This window comes from Triturus cristatus, chromosome 11 (genome assembly GCF_964204655.1).
Source record: "Triturus cristatus chromosome 11, aTriCri1.1, whole genome shotgun sequence".
Lineage (NCBI taxonomy): Eukaryota > Metazoa > Chordata > Amphibia > Caudata > Salamandridae > Triturus > Triturus cristatus.
Genome location: NC_140594.1, coordinates 1,029,675,185 through 1,029,686,497, shown reverse-complemented (window position 1 = coordinate 1,029,686,497; position 11,313 = coordinate 1,029,675,185). Strand labels below are relative to the sequence as shown.

At 40.5% G+C, this 11,313-nt stretch overlaps 1 protein-coding gene across 2 annotated transcripts in view; it reads left to right on the top strand.

Moving 5' to 3' along the window:
• The first annotated feature begins 2,238 nt into the window (after positions 1–2,238).
• Positions 2,239–11,313, top strand: part of OTOL1 (otolin 1) — a 77,925-nt gene continuing 68,850 nt past the window's right edge. Inside the window, exon 1 of one of the 2 annotated variants that reach the window (XM_085635213.1) lies at positions 2,239–2,307. The gene's annotated coding sequence lies outside the window, so the exon portion shown is untranslated. Of the gene's footprint in view, positions 2,308–2,745; positions 2,833–11,313 lie in introns of those variants that run through there. The other variant, XM_085635214.1, reaches the window with a different exon arrangement.

The following is an 11,313-nucleotide window of genomic DNA, read 5'->3' as shown; positions in this document are numbered from 1 at the left end:
AATCTTTCCCTTTCCATCCTTCCACACACTCTCTCTCTTCCTCCTTTTCTCATCTCTATCTTCTCCCTCTATAATCTCTTCCTCTCTCCCTGCTTCTCCCTCTCTCTCTTTCTCCCTCTTGAAGCCTCACGGTACCTACTGCAGTTACCCTCAAGGAGCTGGGGAAGGTGGCAGAGGCACCAGGAGCAGCCCAGGGCTTTCAGAGCCCAATTTCAAGGGCATAAAAGCACTGTCTGGCCATTCCTTGTTGATGTCTTTTCGAGAGTTCAGCAAACCAAAGAAGTGACTCATTATTTAAACATTTTCATTTACTAATAATTTAACATTCTAGTTTTGAAATTAATTACTCATATTGCAAAATTATACTTTGATAATGATCGACCACTCTAGATGACATGTTTCTTTGCACTGACTGAGTGAACTCCTTTTTTCTGTTATCATTCTCTCTTTTGGTGAAGACCCAAGTGGAAACTTCCTTTGGTTCACTCTGTGTGTACATTTAGGACTGTGAGCATGGCACAATTTTTGCACTGAAAATGTCAAATGTCACTTAAATTTGGAACATGTAAAATGTGTAAACCTGTGCATAGCATCAGACCATATGTATGTATTGCATGGTATTTTCTGGTCTCGCTCACATGTTTGTGAATATGTCCACAGAAGTAATCCATAAATAATTGGGGGCAAATTTATCAAAGAGTTGCGTCGTCGTTGCTCCATGCAACAAGGCACAAGAGTGATGCAACTCTTAAGTAAGATTTATCAAGCCATGGAGGTCCACCTTGCATGGCCCTAAGTGGCTTGATGAATCTAGAGTAACCAGATTCAGCGCACGTCACTGCGTTGCGTTCCTCTGATCCAGGGAGGTGTTCCATGATTGGGTCCTGGGTATTCCCACACATACACTCATGGATTTTAGCGCATTCCCAGATTTACCATTTTGGTAAACCTGGGAATGCGTCAAAATGCTACGCATCCCCGGGGGGATGTGCTTATATGCTGCAGCAGACATAGAAAGAGGAAAATGTCTCAGGGGATTGTTTTTGTGCAGGAAAGGGTCCCTTTCTGCCCAAAACAATCTTACTTACAATGCAAGCACCCTTCCACCATGGTGCCAGGGTGCCTGCATTGGCACTAGGCAGCAAATTGTGTGCCAGCGGGGGGAAAGACAAGAATGCGCCTTATAATGTTACAACACAGTGCATTCCTGCCCTTTCTTTATCACAAAGCGCAGCAATGTGGCTTGCTGTGCTGCATGTTTTTTTCATAAATATGCACCTGAATCTCCAAACTCTTTTCATCCTGATACTTAGCACCATGTCCCAGTATGGTCTTTCCGGGCACTAATGCTCCCTCTGTGGAAACCCACCTTTATCACAGGATCTGGCACCAGAAAATTGTTGTCAGGATACTATCTGACTTAAATATCGTGTCTTAAATATCTCTTCAAACATATCATTCTATTGAGCTTAGTAATGCAAAATGTGCATCCCATTGGTCGCTATTTTTATGAGCGAAATTTAGAACATAATATTTAAGGCAGCTGATATTTCTGTAGACGATATTTTGACATACAACCCATCACAGAGGTCGGGGCCGGACTGGCCGTAGCTGGCACCTGGCGTTTTCCCGGTGGGTTGGAAGGGTGGGGGGTGGTTTTGGAGTGGTGGGGGCCACTTTTGTTCAAGGGGGCGGTTTTGCGGCTGTGCTGCAATATCGGCCCCCTGTAACCAAAGCGGCAGCAAAGATTCACACTAGCACCCCGCCCCACTGCCGATGCTTCTCACTAGCACCATCCCTCCCGGGCCGGTCCAGCTAAATTGCCAGGGCTGGTCCATCTTAGGTTTCCCTCTTCCAGTATGGATACATTGAGTAGCACTGTCTTAGGTATTATTACCACTAGCTATTTTTCCTTTACATGCCATTAAAAGCATTTCTGGAAAGTACCAGGAGGTGCACAGGAAATGCCAGGTCTTTTGTGCTGTCTCCTACACCCTTGTTCCAGAACATTAGCAACCACTACAATTGCATTCAGAGCCTCAGTTGTTTTCCCTTCCTGGAGCAGAGCCAAGAGTAGAACAAGAAGCCCCCAGATTCAATCAAAAACATTTGCATTTCCTCACATTTCAGCAGAATTCATTTCTTTCTCACCCAATCCCGAGATTCCCCACTGCAGTGCTCTTTTTTCATTGGCTACTCGAAAACGAATCAAAGCAATAAAATAGATTTGTGCCCAAAGGAGATCAGAGAGACTTTTCCAATGTACCAAACAGGGGCTGTATTTTTGATAAAGAGAACAGTTGGAAGGTAGGAGATTCTACTAAGTATTGATTGACTATATTAACCTTTCACTTAAATTGAATTACATGTGATTACAAATGATGCTGTGATTGTTATTATGTTGTTAAATAAATTTGCACTTTTCAGGTTTGTTTTGTATTGCGAGAGCATGAAATAGCTAATGACATTTGGGATATATATCTGTAGGTTTTCCTATATGGCATTATCCATTGGCATTATGGCAATGGTGAAAAAATACAAATTCGTTTATAAGTATATATTTTTATGAAAACAAATACTATTTCAAAGATGAATAACTTGCTGTGCTGATACTGTTCTGGGGTTTTAACATCTGTTACAGTAGTTGGTATGGCATCTCTCCCGACCCTATTATATATATGATCCAGTCTACTGTACCTCTATTGTGTCTGATATGTTATTTTGTTATAGGACCCATTAGTGCTGGTGGCAGCCTGGCGCCTTTAAGCAAATAATGCTCTTATCAAGCAGGGTCTGGTGTCAAAGCGGCAGAGGAGTGGGCTACTGTAAAAGGTATAATACAGCTGTAATAAAAACTGACTTGAAAGACATCTGCATTAAGTTGTTGACCTGGTCACACTGAAGGGACTTTGTGCAGCCCCTCTGCGTGTGGTCTCCTCCTGTTGAAAGAGCACGGATTTAATGAAACATACCAAACTTTGTGAAGGAAGAAGGTATCCAGCGAGAAAAGCTCGCGACAAAAACAGAAGATGCTGTCTGAAACCTTCAAAATGTAATGCATGCTTTAGGTGTTCAATGCAACGGGGTTGCGGGTTAGAGAGATAACACTTTCAAATAATGTATAGAAATAACTTCGAGTACCTGCATTAGTTCTGAGACAGAAAGCCTACTATCATGTGGGCTGTGTGTACCTCTGCACTGTGAGGGCCACCGTGCAGCTGCGTCGGAGGATCACACAGCGCATTAGGAGCTGCTCGAGTTACAAGGTCTTGCATTAAAGCCCAAGCTCATTTATCCCGGGCATTAATGGCTCACAAGGGCCCTCTGAACGTTCACATGATCTCACAATTATTCCTTTCTTGTTTCAGCCTGTGGCTCTTGGAATCGAATTACCCCTCCGCCTTACTGCCCTGTATCTATTTTATTCCAACCCTTTTATTTTAACAATACAAACATGCATTGTTGATGAAAACGACAACCTAAAGATTACAAGGGATTAAGGAGAACTGTAGGGAAAAAATACACACCATGCTCACCACGCATTCATATTCTAATTCAAACGCATCCAATGTTACTGCTCTCATTCTACGGCCTGACATACTAGAACTGTCGCATAACGAAATTATTTTTTTGAAAAGGTTTATGCACGGGGCAAGATATGCACACAATGTTATAACAACCATAGTTCATTATCTATCTATCTATCTATCTATCTATCTATCTATCTATCTATCTATCTATCTATCTATCTATCTATCTATCTATCTATCTATCTATCTATCTATCTATCTATCTATCTATCTATCTATCTATCTATCTATCTCTCTCTATCGATCGATCTATCTATCTATCTATCTATCTATCTATCTATCTATCTATCTATCTATCTATCTATCTATCTATCTATCTATCTATCTATCTATCTATCTATCTATCTATCTATCTATCTATCTATCTATCTATCTATCTATCTATCTACCCTTATCTGAATCTATCTATCTATCTATCTATCTATCTATCTATCTATCTATCTATCTATCTATCTATCTATCTATCTATCTATCTATCTATCTATCTATCTATCTATCTATCTATCTATCTATCTATCTATCTATCTATCTATCTATCTATCTATCTATCTGTCTGTCTGTCTGTCTGTCTGTCTGTCTGTCTGTCTGTCTATCTATCTGTTTGTCTATCTATCTCGTTCAGTCAGTCAACATAAGCTTTATTCGACAGATGTCATAAAAGCAATTCACATAAAAACAATTTCCAAGGTATAAAAAGCAATACAATATATTAAAAAGTTTAATAAAAAGAGAGAATCAGACACATTAATAGACAAAAGGAATGCTGTTAATTGGCACATAATTTAAAAAGTGTCCCAGCATTAAAATATAGCTTCTTATTATTAGCGGTAGGAGACTTCATTCATCGATGTACTAAGGAAGCTTAGATCTAACTATCCACATCCATCTCAAAAACTTTGCCACTGATACTGCGTACAGGACTCAGGGATCAGAACACAATATTCTTTTTGCTATACTTGAGAGGTGAGTACCAATGTACCTACAAATGGGTGCCAACCATGCTTTGCTGGGTGCAGCGTACGTAGGACAGACAAACAGCACATGTGCGTATGATTCTTCAGTGTCAGTGAAATTTAGACATTTGTCATCGGCGGCAGTAGACCATGCAGCTGTAAAGGACTTCAAGGGTAAGCAGCCTGCTCTAAACTGACAATACAGTTTACGATCTAGCCGCTGAGTAATTATGTCCCAGTAGTCCTCGATGCATGGATTTGGTTTTATTTCTAAGAACTTCCCTGTCAGTGAGGTGGCATCGCTCATTCTATTTGCTTTTTGCACGATCAGTTCCAAATACTTTTGCTTAATTACATTTTTGGGCGGGAACTCAGTGGCACTAGAATCATCCCACAGTAATGGCATACCCATACTAGTTAGTAAGGACCTGATGTCGCGTAGCCAACCAATCTTGTGGAAGTGATCTGCCTCACCCAATCCCGAGATTCCCCACTGCAGCGCCAAATGCGATGCAGCGCGCGCAACAAAATTTGTTTTATCAATTTTTTTCGGAACTTACCTGAAATCGGCCGTTTGCCGCATTTTGCAACCCCCCACCCTGCCCCTCCTCTGCACCACGTCACCACCCCGGTAAAACGCCCTACACGGGCCGTCACTGGAATAATGTAGGCGTTAAATGCAACCCTGGCGTACTCCCATCTCAACTGGGAACCGGTCAGTCTTGTTTCCTTGGGCCCCCCAGCGAATTTGGGCATAGTTATGTTCATGAAGGTGAACAATTAAGAAAAGTAGATATGGGGGCAGACCGGTTCCTGCAGTACCCTCCACTGTTTGGGCCGTGAAACCAAGCCGAAAGCATACTTAAGATCAACAAAGGCTGCATAAATGCTACCTTTTCCAAGAGTTACTGTCCACCAATAAATTTAAATAAATCGGAATACTTGATCAATAGTACTCATGTCAGCCCAGAAGCCGGCCTGGAGAGGACTCAAAATACCATTATCATCAATCCAGGTTTGAATTTTTGCCAAAACAAGTTGAGCTACGACTTTCTGGATTGAATCTATCAGGCTTATTGGCCTGTATTTCCCGGGTAAGGATTTATCTCCTTTTTTATAAATCGGGATGATCTCCGCCCCTCTCCAGGTATACGGGATCGGAGCTCCATGAGCAATTGTATTTGCTAAAATCATTATGTATTGACTCTATTTGGCTGTGTCCCGGAGAAAAATATCTGCGGGGACCTTGTCTATGCCTGACGCTCTCCCACTGGTGACAGTACTCAGCGCCATTGTCACATCAGCTAAGTTGAAGACATCTATCTATACAAAATTTAGTTTGTTTGAATCACAGACTTTTTTCCTAGATGGCTCTGTGACCTATGCATAGTGCTTTAAATACAGAGGGCCAGATGAGTCAATAGTACGTGCAAAGCTGCATGACAACTTGCTGCGCTGCGTAAAAAAGAGAGGGCAGGAATGCGTCATATTTACAATATATGGGGCATTCCTGCTCTCTGCCTGCGTTGGCGCTCAAACGCAGGCACCATTGCAGGAGGGTTTTTGTGTAGGAAGGAACACCTTCCTGCCCAAAACAATACTTACAGGCATTTTCCCTCTTTCTGAGTGTGCTACAGAATGCAGCACGCTTAGACAGAGGAAACAACGGGAAGAATAAAGATATTTCTCCTTGTTGTAACTCCCTTGGGAAGGCGAAGCATTTTGATGCATTCCCAGGTTTACCAGCCATGATCCATGGGTGGATGTGTAGGAACATGCAGCGCTTCACCCATGGAATACCTTCCCACGGCAGAGTAACGCAAGGCAACTACTTGCACTGCATTGCGTTGCTCCAGATGTACAAAGCAACTCAGGGCCATGCAAGTTGGTCTTGGGTTGCTTGCTAAATCTGATTTAAGTATTGATTTGCCCTTGGGACACCATGCGTGAAGCAAGGGCAATGTAATACAATGAGGTATCTGGCCCAGAACATCTAACTATGGGTAGTCAATGCAATGCATAGGGCACTAGCGTCATGTGTTCCTTTGAATTGGGATTTAGTAACAGTTTTGAGGTGGTGTTTTGAATCCTTTGCACAGTAGGACACAAGGAGCTGCTATGTAGTCTATGTAGTCTATCCACCACAAAAAAATGGTGTGAGTGGCCAGCAATTTATGTGGCTATCTGTGGTGCTGGAAAATGCACTGAAGAGTCTGCATTGTGTAGACTGCACCCATGGTAACTGCATTCACTTATAGGACTAGGGATAGGTTGGAGTTTATGGGTAATTGGAGATGTCTAATCCCGTCCGCTTTATGTTGCTGGTAGTGTCTCCAGTTTTTTGGGCCATGTACTTGGAGGATGGTAGTTTTGGAGGAATTGAAATGGTTCATCATCATACAGTCATCAATAAAACTGAGACACTCATCATGTCTAGATGAGGTTATGTGCGTAGGATTTTCCAGTTTAGTAATAATTTGTAAATTAAAATCATTTGTTGTAAGATGTCATTCTGAATGAGCTGATAAAATCTGGTAAGGGGTCAGGAAGACGATGAAGTGGTTGAGGCAAAAAGATAATTGCGATAGTGGGTAACAAGATGTAAATTATGAAGAGATAAAGTGGATCATGATATTGATACCAGACTTCATCTAGGTTTGTTCACAGAGTAGAATCATTGGAATCATCCTTGAACAAGATGCCTTTCTAAGTGCAGAGGCTACAAATGTTTGCAAATCTTGTTCCTATCTCCTACACCTCTTAGGAAGGACCTTACTTTATATCTCAAAGGAATCCTCCGCTCCGAGAGAAGCCTCATGCACACCTTCCAAGTTGGACTATAGCAATGGCTCTGCTACACCCGTCTTATGCATACTACAGGTTAAAACTGGTGAGCCTGAATGCCTTTTCACCTGTATGTCTCATACTAGGAGTGCTCTGCACTAGCTTGCTGTAAGTAGGAAGATCCACTTTAATGGCCTGTGCCTAGTATACATTTTCTGGCTTGTCCAACTACTGTGACCCTAAGTGCCTACCAGATCTATGTGCTCAGGGAATTTGTTAGCATTTCCTACAGCGTTGGGTGTGTCATGAGGTTAGCATTAGTGCTAAGGGTAGGTAATCAAATGAGGAGAGAAGAGTCCTGTGACGCATTCTAATATGAAGCATAGCACCTCAGTTTCAATGGGAACAATGCATACTTTTGCATATCTATTAGAAGATATTTATGACTGATACTTACATCGAAGGGGCCTCATGCTTACTTTAATCAATGTAATAAACCATCATGATCTATAATGCTGAGTGCCTCACACAGATCCAGCACCAGCCTCTATTATCAACCTTTGGGAGAACTCTTTCTCTCATTTTGTGTAGATCAGTGTCCCTGTTCTGTCTAGGTGGCCTCCTAACCGCTGGTTGCACACTCATTTTCTAAAGGTTTTCCATTACTAAAACAAAAGTGAGACAAAGCAACATATCTATGGCATAAAGTATTAGAATCATGACAATGAGCACATTCTGTGCCATGCTATGTACACATTTAAGAAACGTGAACTTTGTTGGTTATAAACACTTTATGTACCCAAGGCAATCATTTTACATTTCCTCTTCTGTTATCACTCCAAATATGGACTAAGGAGTGGAAAAAAAACAAAATAGAAAGACTGGTGTTTTGCAATTTGCATTTAACCAATGTATGTAAACTAGGTAACAAGTTAACTTTAAAGTGTTTTGAATGATATAATTTCCTGAAGAATGTTATCCATATTGCAACGCATACTTAGATGGGTGTTAACGTGTTATAATATTAATTTAGTAATACAAAATAGTATGAAAAGAATACAGCAAGAACACATTTGAAATTGTGTTCAATATATCTTTAAAAATGTACATATGACTTAACATAACATGCGTGCCCTAGGGCCCACTGTAAAAGCAGCCATTTGCAAACCAGAATTTGCAATTTCCACCTTTGATTGCTTTGTGATTGAGTGTGCAATTTGTAATGCTACCTGTATATGAATAAATTGCATCTGTTGCATAGGAGCGGTGCTAAAGAACGGTGATTGATCAAACCCAGATCTGTTGACTGGGTGTGAGTGTTTGATTGGTTCTGATGCTCCGTCCATCACCACCCCCTTTTGTACAGCTTTGTTCGCCATGAGTTGGCAGGGTATGCTCAGACGTGAGTCCCTTGCTCACTTTGCCACTGGATTCAAGCAAGCCTGGCTGAAGACGGCTGAAATGCCAGAAACCGGTCCTAGGAAGCTTGTTTCCGGTCTAGGGAAGGCATGGCTTGGCAGTTCGGGCTGGACTGTTCCCATGAGGCACAGGGTCAGACTGATTTGCATATGGCCATGTCTGAACTGGGGTGGCAGAGTGGGCTAAAGAACGGTGATGGATCAAACCCAGATCTGTTGACTGGGTGTGAGTGTTTGATTGGTTCTGATGCTCCATCCATCACCACCCCCTTTTGTACCGCTCTGTTGCATAGGAAGCAACAAACTTTGAATTTAACCTTACACTTCTACTGGGCCCATATGGGTAGAAGTTTTACTGAGATTCAATACTTCACTTCACAGGCGATAATCCTCCAATGGGCCTTTCTCTGTCATAATGAGGGTTGAGAAAACAGGATGTTGAATCCAATGATGACCAATAATTTTTAGCCAACTCACCAACTGGATATCAGGTTCAAATATATTACTCTCAGAACCATGCTGTAAAAATAGAGTATTGCAATTGGAAGACCAAACCTCCTAATGAAGCTTAGTCTGCCAAGCTTCATAGAAACCAAGAGCTCAGCGGTGGCTACACAGAACAAGAGCAAACGACCAAAGGAACTGATGTTCTGAAAATGATCTATGATTATCACTATTAGGCATTTAAAAATCAACCAGATAATTGTAAACACAGTTTCTGTGGAAAGAACATCAAGATACAAATAAAGACTTGATTTTAGATAATTTGGTTATGGTATTAAAGATCCAAAATCAATGCATATAAGTAACATGTTAAGAAGGTTAGTCAAATATCTTACAGCACAAAATATACAGTCACACATTTATTCAAAGTAAATCTATTGTTAAATATATACACCCATAAAAGGATGGTTCCAAATTATTAGAGATTTCAAACACCAACAAAGGCAATACGATAGATTCAAAAAGATTCTCTTAGCATGGAAAAAGGGCTCAAGTCATAGTTCACTAGGGGAAAAGTCCATGGGCAAGGGGAACGGAACATAAATCAGCAAAGTTCAAGTCTGGTCTCTCACCAAACTGCTTCAGATCGTCCAACAGACAAGTTCATCAGCAAGGAAAATAGGCAAGTGCATAAAAGAGGATGTCCAGCAGCTAGGCTGGGGTCCATAAAGTGTGAATGAAGAAGCCTCCCTCCTTCTAGTAATGGCACTTCTTATAGTTCTTATTTGTCACTATTAGATCAATGGTCGGTCCACAATGGTCTGATTGTCGTGATCATTCTTAAGGTATCCAGGTACAAATTGATAGTCCAGCATATTTTCTCATGCACATCATGAGAAACGGCTGTCCATTCAGTCATCACAGGTTAGTTGACAAAAAGCTTATTTACTTTGATGCTCTCCATGGATATAGTTCAAAGGTTGAGCTCCCACAATTCATGCACAAAGGGGTGTTGTAAGAAAGTCCCTTGTCTCTTAAAGAATATCACATAAAGAATGTGAATACATTTGAGGAAACATATCAAAGTTCATTGCAAAAGGCTATGAAATAATGCAGCCTGAGGAGAAAATACATCTCTAACATATTTTAAAGTTAGTATTCTTTATTTAGTAAAATGAAACTCCTAATTAAGTACTAGCATAACAAAAATAAATCAAACACATCATATATGAGCATTTGATAACGTTGTCAGGGATTGTTACACAGAAACGTTCAACTCTAATTGTGGCCTCCTACCACAATTTCAAAAAGTTGCAACATGTAAACTAATTCTGAAAATCATTAAAATAACATTGTTTCTATAAATGAATGATCTTTATAATGTTAGACATTTATATTGAAAGTTTCAGACATCTAGCATATTGAGTGCACAAATTGCACCAATGTCAAGTTTGTAATGACACTCTTCAATGAAGTCAATAGAAATGCTAAGTTTCATCATTAGTTTTCATGACATCTTTGTTAAGAATATTAGGTAATCAGTGACTAAAATATCTTAAATTCACTATGTGATTAATCCTACTGTTTCTACCTAGTCAAGCACACTTTTACGGTGCTGGTACATCAACTTTCTCAGTTTCAATGTTGTTTTTCTAGACGAGTGCAAAGTGCAAATTTGTATTTCGTTGTTAAGATAGTTTTATGTGTCGGGCAAAGAAAGATCAGCTTTTACACTGCATCACATCTCAAATTGTACATTTGTAGGTTGTAACTAAATAACCTGTTTAATTTAAATTCATTTGAAGTGTTGCAATTTGTGACACCCTCTGGCTTGTCACTGTGAGCAAACAACCATCATTGAATTTGTTTTCCCAAATGTGAAACATTTATTTTAAAGCAGCCTTTTTCCATTAAAGGGCAGGTGCTGCTTTTTAAGTAAAATTCCACTTGAAAACACATCACAGGGAGTAACCAGTGGCCCTATAGACTACTGCTTAATCCCTGTGACACGGCTTGACACGGTTCCTAAAGGGGAAGCTGTCCATGTGGATAGTTTCCCCTTTGGAAATCAGTCACCTCCCACTTCAAGGTGTCAGTATCCAATTAATGGTTTGCAACAACAAT